Genomic DNA, 9,873 nt, shown 5'->3' with positions numbered 1-9,873 from the left:
TTACGTGTTTCTCTCAAGTTTGTTGTTTTCACACTGAGTGTTCCCCAGAGCCCTCACAGGTCCTTGGCCCCAACTCCTTCCCCTTTGCCTGAAGGAGCTTTTTACTCTGACAGCTCACAAGTGCATCTTCTGCAAGCACTGCTGATGGTTACCCACCCACACCCCCAGGTAATGCCACGCTGGGAAAAAGCTCCTCCAGCAGGGACTTACTGTGCTCCACCAACTTAGTTGGCCAAAAGCATCACATGGGGACACAGGAAATGTGACCTAAAACCCTGTCCTAAGTCAGGAGGAGACAACAGGGTGCAAAGAGAAACAGATGAACAAAAGAAGAGCCAAGCTATTGGGTTGAAAAGGAAGTGTGGTAGGTGATTTAGAAGTAGCATATTTGCTACTTTAATTTTTTCAAATAGTTAAAGAACACTTAGAAAAAAGGGCCACATAGGAAAAATAAGAAAGCATCCATTTCAGTCTGCTTGGATAAACAAGTCAGACTTTGTTATCAAGATATAAATATTAAAATGAAATACAAAAGACACAAAAGACTGGAACATTAAGTTTCCAGATCTGACAGACCTGCATTACCTTGTTCAAATCACACTGCCATTCAGTGCCTGGCTTGCAAAATGGAGATGCTAACTCTCCCTTTCTAATTTATATTTAAATCATAACATAGCACATACTACCACAACAGCAGCTTTTCAACAGGCCTCATCTTAGGTGGGACATTTTGGGAGCAAATTTATTGACTATCTTGCTGATAAGTGATTCAAAACATGTCCAGGTAAAGAAAACACTCATATCCAAGTTTAAAGTTGACTGGGTAAAGATAAAACAAAACAAAAAACCAAAAAACAGAGGGGAGTGGAGGTGGAAGATGTGAATGACACAACAGAAATATTAACACAGGGACTGACCTCTCAAAAGCAAGAACAGACCCATGTACCAGGCAATGCACTTTTTACATAACATTCCCTTCAAGTGAACTTATACCAGACTTTTATTTTCTTGGAAGTTACTTTTAAATGAGGCAAGGTTTGACACTTGACAACAGTGTTTTATTTATACCCAGACATGGTCTCAATAGAAACTGACAGGTAACAAGCGCTGCATATCTCAGTCCTTTTACTCCTACCTAAGCAGCAGCCTCCAAGGTTTAAAAGATCTTTCTTCCCCACTTACAGGTATATCCTTCAATTTAGCAACAAGCAAGTTTGCTGTTTTAATACATTTTATGAACTTGCTAAAGCACATTCTTTAAATCTGCACAAATCCACCTCCACTCAGCACACCATTAACACCTTGCTTGCTGTAAAGCCTTTGCCAGCTATAGAAGATACTAAAAATTAGAAATCACTAAGGTGGCTTATAAAGAAAGAACAAGTATCAAGCTGCCTGTATTATTCCCAAATTGGCTGAGATTGTTATTTGCCAGCACAAATTATCCAAGTAGTTCTGCACATCTGGAATTGTTGGAACTCATTTCTCCTCCCCTACCCCTTCATCCTTATTCCCAATGGGAACAGCCCAGATTCTTTAACTGACAAGAGACTGCCCACAGTTTGACATTTTTATGTTAAACTAACAGTCCCATTATTTTTTCATTTTTAAAAGGTACTATTCTTGATCAGCACCACCACACATTTAATTGAGTGCCTTTCAAAGACAGCATTTAAATATTGCTAATGGAATTTCTTTGTAATCAGTCCCAGAGAGTTTAACTCTATAGCACATCTGCCATCGACTTGAATAAGAGGAGATTCATGACTAACTCTCAGTTTCAGTTTTTGTAAACATGATAAAACAAGAAAGTGACTTTTCAAAAGAAAGCTTGTGAGTGGTGCACTGGTAAACCTCATCTGCAGATGAACAGTGTATGGGGAATCTCTCAAGCCTTTTCTGAACATGGCTGTTAAAATAATTATGCAATGAATTAAAACCCATTTGAATTTCTTCTGTGTTGCCAGGCTCCTTTCCTTTGTCGACAGACATAACTCTATTATTAACCTTGCAACAGATGCATACCACAGAATTAACAAAAGTGGTTTTCAGGCTTATATCATTGTCCTCTCACTTTTCAAAAATAATCTTCTTATTGCCCACTCCTGAAGTGAACATGCTACTGAAATGAATTCTAGACAAGGATAGGTTGGTGCAGTTTATTGTAGAAAACAGCCAATCAGCTTCTTTTAATACCCTTTCACTCAAGAAGAGATGATTTTTTTACCACTTCAAGAATTTATTGGCCTACTTTGCATAAAATAAAAAGCTGTTGGCTTCATTTAGGGTAACATTATTCCTGGGGTCACAGACTAGTGTAATACAGTTGGATGGACCTTCTGCAAAGCAGGGACTTCAGCATTACCCTAGTTAGTTTCCTGTGATTAAAATATTTGTCTTCTGTGCTTTTTTCATGCTTCCAAGTACTCTGGCTCATCCACTTCTAGTAGGGACAGATGTCCAAGAATAATGCCTTCCTAAACACACACACAAGAGCTTGCAGGACCCAGTGAGCCAGAGTGCCTCTGTGATACTTGCACAGCTATCATTTTTCTCATCACTACAGCCACATCTCACTGCTTTCAATGTTGCCCTGTTTTGTTCTACAGGATCCTGCAGGTTATGGTTTACAAAGATAAGAACTCGTGGCAACACTGCCTCTTGCATTAAAGTTTGAGTCACAATCCCAGACAGCCAAACAGGAAGGGGAAGGCAGGCAGCAGATACACAACACATCAGAAATTCTAATAAGTGTTCCCTACTTAAGAGTTTATTTACTGGGTGATTTTCAGAGACAAATATTTTTTTATGGAATTTCAAATACATGGGAATATTTTGGGGTCAGCTGAAAACACAACCATATATAAGCTTTACATATCACCTGAGGAAGAACAAGAAATTAACAAACAACAAATATGACAACTCAGATGCACACAAAAGCACCCCTTGCTAAAACACAGGCATAGCATTTTTTTTTTTGCCGTACGGAATTACCCCAGTTGCAGAAGGACAAAAAAATTGTCCAGTAGCCAGAAGATAGTCAGAGCCTGATTGAAGGCACACAGAGCCCCCAGTGACCACAGGAGCATTAAGGACCTATAGCTAAACTGCTCTCTGGCTAGCCCTATCATATTAGTTCCAGAAATACTGCCAATATTGTGTCATTCCCACAGGAAAACTAATGGAGAGCTATTCAAAATGAGAATCCTTTCTGTAGGTGGAAAACTATTTCTTCAGTCTCAGGGTTAATTGAGTCTCTGCTGTGACCTGGAGCACCCTTGTTATTTAAGTCTACAGCCTCCCAGGAGCACAGAAATCATGCTAAGTTATGATGCATTTATACTGTGGAAAATGACTGCTGGATGCTAACACTGAAGCTATTGCACTCTTATTTGTGACATAAAGAGCCCTTGAAAGCAGTTTTCTCTCTTTCCCAATCATAACAGACTTGCTTACTGATTCATTTCAGCCCCTTACCTCAATTTTCCCCGAGCTGCATGGCATTGCAGCCACTTAGAACCACGAGTCATGATTTTCTGCTTTTAATGATAGTTTAAAAGAATAGCTTCCAGAGCCAGGGGCCACACCCAGTGCTCAGTTCCATCCAGAGGCCACTGATCTCAGTCATAGAGCAGAATCTGTACCTGGAGGTATCAACCCAATCAGTATAAAGGGTCACCCATGCTTTCATTAATACGAATTCTTTATTGTTTCTTCTACTGATAGTAGCAACACCACAGCATGAATGAAGTCATGGAACTTTGATAATAGCCTGCAACCAGGCAAGGAAAAACCTGTGCCAAAGTTATACTTAGAAGTCCACAAAAGCTCATGACCCAAGGACATTAATGGCTTTCAACTTACAAAGTACACAGCTTTATGAAAAAACAAGGCAATACTTTAGCCTTCTGCTTCTGTTGCACTAACCATCCACTTTTCATCATTTACAGGTCTGAATGAAAATCTAGAGTTCAGATGTCTCCTCAATTTTACTCTAAGAGCTCACTGTATCTTTCAGCAATTTTAATATTTAGTTTCAAAAATGTTTCTAGCCCATCTGGTTTCAAAGCCAGCCTCACAGCTTTAAATCACTACCCTACTCTGCTGGCAGAGCCCAGGAAAACAATCATACCTAGCAAGGCACTCTGCTTTCCCACTCAGCCTGACACAGAGCAGGATGTTAATGTCAAAACCTAATTTCAACCACTTACAGCAGCCACCACCGAAAAGCACCGAGGCTCCTGCAGGTACTGCTGACTCAGCAGGTTCCTGCTGTGCCAAACAGACTGAAATGGACCCTCCCTGCTGCGAGCACAGCTCACGGGGCCCGCAGGAATGAGCCCGGTGCTCTGCGGAGATACCTGCTTTATATGCTAATTCTGTCAAAACAGCACTTTGGGAGAGAGACTGTGGTCTGGGTTCTAACTCCAGTCACCCTCTAACAGCAAGAACAAAAAGACACAATAATATAAACCTTGCTGGTTGCCAGCCCAGTGAACCAAAGCAAATCTGTGTCATAGTAATTATATTTACACTGTAAATCTAGGCAATAGCTCTTCAGGTGGTATAAACTGGCGTTAGCCCATTACAATCAAGGAAGCCTTATTGATTTATGGGATCTAAGGCTCTTACATGAATTTTCTAACAGTTACCAACCTAAAGCTACCTCCAGACTTGAATCGACCCATAAACAGTACATTTATGGAATGCATATAATTTCTCTTCACTGTGTAATTTTTATTACTAAGAGCTGAACACATTCAACATTCAATTTCTGATGACTAAAATCTGTGTTAGGAATAGGTGACCATAACTTCCGGTGTCTCCGCAGCACCAGCCTTAACTGTAGCAGCAAGTTACATGATTTCAGGCAAGGCCATCACAGAATCATCATGGTTGGAAAGGACTTTAAATATCATCAAGTCCATCTCCCAGTCCACCACTTGAACCACTACATCATCTCCTGAAGCACCACACCTACCCATTTATTTTTGTTTTTAATACCACCGGGGATGGCAACTCTACCACCTCTCTGGGCAACCTGGTCCAATGCTTGACATCACTTTCAGAGAAGAAAATTTTTCCCAATATTTAATCTGAACCTACCCTGGTGTGACTTGAGCCCATTACCTCTTGTTCTTTCTCCAGTCACTAGGGAGAAGAGGCCAACACCCACCTCACTACAACCTCCTTTCAGGTGGATGTAGAGAGCAATAAGGTCTCCCCTCAACCTCCCCTTCTCCAGAACTATATCAGTGCTTCTGTTTTAAATGTTAAATTTTTGGGAGGCTGAAACATGGTCTTAAGTTTTCCTTGACAGCTGAACTTCAGTCATGAGTCCAAAGGCAGAGAAAACAAGGGCTTTCACATGCTCCCACCCCAGCAGGCAGTAACTCAGAATCAAGTAGCTCTTTGAATTAAGAACAGCCAAGACCTGGAAAAAAGTTACGTGGGCATGGGGTATTCCATATCCCAAATCTTAGCTATCAAGCTACTGGAATTGAAAAACATTCCAACAGCATCTGAACAATAAATCTCAGTCAAAATTTCACCAAGCAAATCTCAAGAGCCAGAGTTAGTTTTCAGTACTTCAAGTAGCAGGTTAGATACGAAACTTCCCTGGACAGCTCATTTACTGCATACACAGAACTTCTGCATGTATCAACAGATTCTTTTCTCTCCTAAATATATATCCTGAAATATTCACTTTAAATACTCTACCAGACTGTGTACTGGTACCAGGGCAAAAGACATCTTTCTACTTTAGTATACCTTGCTAATCACACACCATCTGGATATATATTGTGTATTCAAAGATGCACATATCAAAACACATACTGTAGGCATATTATGGTGTGAGGAAAGAAGGACTATATCAGATGTATTCACACAAGTGTAAATATCTTCTCATCCAAGAGAGCAGAACAGCTTTAAAGTACAATGACATTTTGAAAGATCTGCATTATATCTAGAAATGAGAACTTTTTAAATGACTCTGAACACTCAGTGATACATTAAAGACTTCATCTGATACTCATAAAAGTAATTGGAAAGACCTGCAGAATTCACCCATCTCTGAATCAGGCCCAGGAGCACATTGAGGGTGAATTTACATCCGCAGCAAGCCAAAATTAGTTCTCAGGACAGTAAATCACCTCTTGACAGTGAATTACCTCTTGAAAGATCTCAGTGAGAAAGACATGCATTTCAAAGCAACTCAATGTTTTAACATTTAAAATAGGAAAGCTTTACTATGATCTTCAGAGGACCCTTCCAACCCCTGACACTCAGTGACTCTGTGTAGGTAAATTTCAACCACATGCTCAGTCAGTCAGCAGTCTCTTGACAGGCACATGTAGATGTTCAATTATTTCTGCCCATAACTAAAGAATGAAAAACAGCAGTTATTCTACTTGTCTCAAAAACCAAAAAACCCAAAACAAACAAACAAAAAACCCCCAAAACAATGATTTTTAAATCTGTGGCATTTATAATCTGTTGTACAGTAAATGCATTTGACTTCCATCTCCTTTGAGATTCTCACAGTGGCATTGGACATACACTCAAAACCACCATACCTTCTGCTGATCCTATCAGATCTTCATTAATATGCAAAGGAAAGCATTTATTCAGCTGTGTAAGATTGTTTTCGATTGCATTTGCATTGCCACTGGTTTCATCTCTTATTCAAAGAGAAGAATGTTTCATGCTTACATCTAAATACAGGATAACAACTCACAGAAGTCACATAGGACTCCATTAGCATAAAGTAGAAAGGAAGGTACTTGAAGGTCTTTTGAAGAGAAACAGAGCAACTGATACTGGGGTGAGCAACTCCAGGGCTGCCAGTGGGACAAGAGGAAACAGCCAATTTCCCACTGAAACGTTAGACTTCAGGTTTGCTTTTCTTCTGACCCTGCAGATTGCTCTGGACTTCACTGGCACAGATAACAACAAAACAAGATCTCCAAGGAGACAGAAATATCAGTGAGGAGAGAAATAAGTGTGAAAGAAAACATGTCCAGCACATTGGAAAACTTCATTTGCCAAGCATTCACCTTTAACTGTCTTTCTGGGAGACAGCATTTTTAGAACCAATCAGCCCACCTCTGCAGGTGAGGTTAATGATGCCTTGGCTGGTTTTTAAGTGACCTCCTTAGGACTCTGGGGAGAAAGATGATTTCTAGCAGTGTCAAAGCAGGCCCCAGATTTCAGTCCCTTTTCAGGTTTTTCCTCAGGAGCTTCAAGCATATCTCAAATCACTGTCACTTCAAACAATATACACCTATTCCTTTTACATTGCAACTCATTACTCAGAGCAGAATTAACTCATTTCATCTTCACACTAACAACCCATGCAAATTCTGTCTGCAGTTCCAGCATCAAGGGTTAGAGATCACTGATTAAACCAGCATAATATTGTTGTAAAGGAAATAGGGGAAAACCAGAGGAGATAAAAGAGCACAGCCATGCTGCTTTATTTTGGTGAACATAGTAGACTAATACAACTACATCCATTTTTACCTGAACTATGACTTTTCTTCAGTTCTTTTTTAGTTAGAATTTGGATTAATGAGAGGGAGTTTCATTAACAGATGAACCTTTGAAGGAATACAACCGGTGCACATTGAATCTTCAAGGAAGTCATGACATCACAGTGCTTATTTCATCCTTCTCCCCATTCCCCACCCCATCTGCCTTCTTACCTGTCCACCACCTGCAGATTCAGTTATTCAGACACCAAATTTTGATCCTGATGTACACCATACTTCAGCATCTCTAACTACAAGCAAGACACTCCTACATGCTGCAGGTTGCTGGCTTTCTTGGTAATTACTGTTCCATCATTGTCCCTAAGGGGAAAAAAAAAATAAAAATCTGCTGTTGCCCCATTACCAGCTGTCTTCTGATATTACTGTAACTTCCATCTCCCTCAAGGTATTCTTGCTACTTCTGACCCTTTCTTTTCTGATATAATTTATGTTTTTCATATCAAAAAGATCAGAGACATGTTTTTGTACATACAGCTCACTCATCTCTAGCCCAGGTCTCTAACTTGTGATCAGACTGCCAGAATCTGAAGCCTGCTTCTCATCTACAGACTCCTCTTTAAGCTGCATTTCTTCTATAGATATTCGTTAAAATAATTTTTCTGCAACTTTGGCCTCATCATCACAGCTTAAAAGCTTGAAAGCAAGATGATAGGAATGGTGGAGTCCAAGAACTGAAAATGGGCCTGTCTTGGTACCACTTAAAGACAGCAAGCAGTGTACACATGTCAGTCATGCAGGCTGTTTTACAGAGAGAAATTAATAAAAGCCTAGGGGTTGTTTGTTCATTTTCTACTTGTGGAACACATCAGAAACAGGTGTATTCACCATCCTAAATGAAATCTGCCCTCAGCTGAGGTCAAACAGTCTTTCAGCAATCTCAAGACTCAACATGGGCAGAGTACAAATTCCCCACAAATGAACTTCATTAGCATGCAAGCTCTCAGCACGAAGCCAAGGGTTTGGGTTTATCATTAACAAAGCCACAACATTACATAAATTATTTCAGGAGATCATTTTTCTTCGGATTTTCCTGGTGCACAAACTTTAATGATGAGGCCTTGGGCTAATTATCTCAAGTCCTCTCACATACTTCATCTGGATACCAGCCATCTATTTTCACAATCACAAACAGCCTTTCAAACTGAGGCAGCTGAGACAGAGGTGAAGAACAGGGGGAGTGAATGAAAAAAGATCATCTTTCACTGAGCATGTTGCACCAGGCACTTCATCTCACCTCCATCTCTTCACATTGCAACCCTACTACAGCATGTTGTGCTATACATTGTATACACAGACATGAGAGAGTCTCTTCCAAGCATGATTCACACAGAGGTAACAGCACCTATGACCAATAGTGAAGTAATGGGCTCTCTGTATATTTACATTAAATGCCTTGCATGGTGAAACTCTGCTCTTGGGCAGACTCTAGATGCTACTAGAACAGTGGCTAATACCTCTGAAAGGATTAGCAGTAGGCTCTTGATTTTTACATAAAAAAGAAAATGCTGCTATGCAGCCTTATTTCCTACAGATGCTTTCTATAATACCACTTCAAAAGCTAGAAATATTTCCCAGCTACAAGCCCTACTTTCTAAGAGCTAATTATGCTGCCCTGGGACTGCAGAATGTCTATTGCCACAAAACAGGTAAGTGGCAACCAGGGTGGTAAGAGGATCATGCCCAATACTGATGTATTAATATTTATATGTAAGTCTACCAAATTTTTCAGCTGCAATATGCAATCACTACATATGAATTCTTCATTCACTACAGGCAGTATGCATTTAGTCCAGTTCTTTAAGAACTCAGACCCTTATCTGTATGCAGACTGCTTTTGTTCTAAGCCTTTCTTCATGTTCTCCCTCTCTTAATTAACAGAAAACAGTTATGAATATTAAAGAAGAAATTAAAAACAGCGTAAATAATTTCTGGGTGTTTGTAGATTCCACATTTAGTTTTTAATTAATCCCCACTGGTTTCAGAAAGCTATTTAAGAAAAAAGATATCCTATTAAAATTTCCCCTGTGCTTTAAAAAAGGAAAAAATTAAGTATGGTAAGACTTGGAAGTTTGGCATTGCAGACACCAGCAGCATATGAGGATGTTACTCAGACATTATTTGTCCTCCACTTATCCTGATTTAGGAGCTGGTCTCAAAAGGACACTTCACATACTGCCTCCATTTAACAAGCAAAATACAGGGGGGTTGGCCAAACACTCTGATAACCCAAGTCCATCTTCTACAGGATTACAAGTAACCAACTGATTGCTGTGGATAAAACCAGAACATAGGAATTGGTCAACTTCAGAGGTCAGGTGAA

Source organism: Heliangelus exortis, chromosome 18, assembly GCF_036169615.1.
Source record: "Heliangelus exortis chromosome 18, bHelExo1.hap1, whole genome shotgun sequence".
In the NCBI taxonomy this organism is placed as follows: domain Eukaryota; kingdom Metazoa; phylum Chordata; class Aves; order Apodiformes; family Trochilidae; genus Heliangelus; species Heliangelus exortis.
This window is presented reverse-complemented; position numbering follows the sequence as displayed.